At 41.3% G+C, this 2,693-nt stretch overlaps 1 pseudogene; it reads left to right on the top strand.

Annotated features, from left to right (window-relative positions):
* The first annotated feature begins 521 nt into the window (after nucleotides 1–521).
* LOC112400885 (mitogen-activated protein kinase 6 pseudogene) lies at nucleotides 522–2,693 on the top strand (annotated as a pseudogene).

Below are 2,693 nucleotides of genomic sequence, written 5' to 3'. Positions count from 1 at the left end.
ACCAGGGCTTCCTGTTGAAATATACAGCAACAAAGGAAGAAAAGAAGCAAAAGGGAAACAGTGCTTGCCAGCACCTTAGAATGGTGCTGGCTGCTCAGGACCAGCCCAACACTGAATGTATCTGCCCTGTGAGGAGAATGTTCATAGAAGCCTGTTGTGTGCATATTTATTCACATTTTTGTTAAATGTTAAATCCTTCAGCACAGTAAATCTGAGTGCATAGTACGTCATTTTGTCCCGTTTGAGTTCCTTGAGTGTTTTCTTAAAATATCTGCAAAGTTGCTGCCCCTTTCTTGAACTATGAGTACTGCAATCTTTTTCATTCTCAGTATGAGTAGAGCTATTGGAGCTTTAAATCTAAGGGGAACTGGTTGGCATATGCAATGAAACCATCTTGCTGTGGAAGCAAAATTAATTTTTTTCTACCTTTTGGAAAGATCTTTCCTTTTGATGCCACTTTTCTTCCTTATTTACACAAGTTCAACAATTCAGAAGGAAAAGGCAATAGTAAGGGTTTCAAAATGGCAGAGAAATTTGAAAGTCTCATGAACATTCATGGTTTTGATCTGGGCTCTAGGTATACGGACTTAAAACCATTGGGTTGTGGAGGCAATGGCTTGTTTTTTTCTGCTCTAGACAATGACTGTGACAAAAGAGTGGCCATCAAGAAAATTGTCCTCACTGATCCCCAGAGTGTCAAACATGCTCTATGTGAAATCAAAATTATTAGAAGACTGGACCATGATAACATTGTGAAGGTGTTTGAAATTCTTGGTCCTAGTGGAAGCCAGTTAACAGATGTTGTGGGGTCTTACCAAACCGAACAGTGTTTACATTGTTCAGGAGTACATGGAGACAGACTTGGCTAATGTGCTGGAGCAGGGCCCGATACTGGAAGAGCATGCCAGGATTTTCATGTATCAGATGCTACGTGGGCTCAAATATATTCACTCAGCAAACGTACTGCACGGAGATCTCAAACCAGCTAATCTCTTCATTAATACTGAAGACTTGGTGCTGAAGATAGGCGACTTTGGTCTTGCACGGATCATAGATCCCCATTGTTCCCATAAGGGTCATCTTTCTGAAGGATTGGTTACTAAATGGCACAGATCTCCACGTCTTTTACTTTCTCCTAATAATTATACTAAAGCCATTGACATGTGGGCTGCAGGCTGCATCTTTGCTGAAATACTGACTGGTAATACCCTCTTTGCAGGTGCCCATGAACTTGGACAGACGCAGCTGATTTTAGAGTCTATTCCTGTTGTACATGAGGAAGATTGACAGGAGCTTCTCAGCAGAATTCCAGCTTACATTAGAAATGACATGACTGAGCCACACAAACCTTTAACTCAGCTGCTTCCGGGAATTAGTCGAGAAGCACTGGATTTCCTGGGACAAATTTTGACATTTAGCCCCATGGACCGGTTGACAGCAGAAGCAGCGCCTTCCCATCCTTACATGAGCATTTATTCTTTTCCAATGGATGAGCCAATTTAAAGTCATCCTTTTCGTATTGAAGATGAAGTTGATGATATTTTGCTTATGGATGAAACTCATAGTCACATTTATAACTGGGAAAGGTACCATGATTGACAATTTTCAGAGCATGATTGGCCTATACATAACAACTTTGATATTGCTGAAGTTCAGCTTGACCCAAGAGCTCTGTGCCATGTCATTGATGAAGAAGAAGTACAAGTCGATCCTTGAAAATATTTGGATGGAGATTGTGAGAAGAGAAGTATTTGGAGGATCCTGCTTTTGACACCAGTTACTCTACTGAGCCTTGTTGGCAATACCCAGATCATCGTGAAAACAAATACCGTGATCTGGAGCGTAGCCATACTTGTAACTACAAAACGAGGTCATCATCATATTTAGATAACTTAGTCTGGAGAGAGAGGGAAGTTAATCATTACTATGAACCCAAGCTTATTATAGATCTTTCTAATTGGAAAGAACAAAGCAAAGAAAAATCTGATAAGAAAGGCAAGTCAAAATGTGAAAGGAATGGATTGGTTAAAGCCCAGATAGCTCTAGAGGAAGCATCACAGCAACCGGCTGAAAAAGGAAGGGAAAAGAATCAGGGATTTGACTTTGATTCCTTTATTGCAGGAACTATTCAACTTAGTTCACGGCATGAGCCTACTGACGTTGTTGACAAATTAAATGACTTGACTAGCTCAGTGTCCCAACTAGAATTGAAAAGTTTGATATCCAAGTCAGTAAGCTGAGAAACGCAGGAGAAGGTAACGGCCAGTTTGGCTCAATTAGGAGGCTTGTACCAGTCTTCTTGGGATAGCCAGTTCGTGGGTGGTGGGGAGGACTGTTTCCTCATAAATCAGTTTTGTTGTGAGGTAAGGAAGGATGAGCAAATTGAAAAGGAAAACACTTACACCAGTTACCTGGACAAGTTCTTTAGCAGGAAAGGGGATACTGAAATGCTAGAAACTGAGCTGGTAGAGGATGGAAAGCTTGGGGAGAGAGGAAATGAGGAAGGATTTCTGAACAGCAGTGGGGAGTTCCTCTTTAACAAGCAGCTTGAATCCATAGGCATCCCACAGTTTCACAGTCCAGTTGGGTCACCACTTAAGTCAATACAGGCCACATTAACACCTTCTGCTATGAAATCTTCCTCTCAGATTCCTCATAAGACATGCAGCAGCATTCTGAAACATCTGGACTAA

Source organism: Neophocaena asiaeorientalis, unplaced genomic scaffold, assembly GCF_003031525.2.
Source record: "Neophocaena asiaeorientalis asiaeorientalis breed wild unplaced genomic scaffold, Neophocaena_asiaeorientalis_V1.1 scaffold132, whole genome shotgun sequence".
Lineage (NCBI taxonomy): Eukaryota > Metazoa > Chordata > Mammalia > Artiodactyla > Phocoenidae > Neophocaena > Neophocaena asiaeorientalis.
Note: the sequence above shows the minus strand (reverse complement) of the source record. Positions and strands in the feature narration are given on the sequence as shown.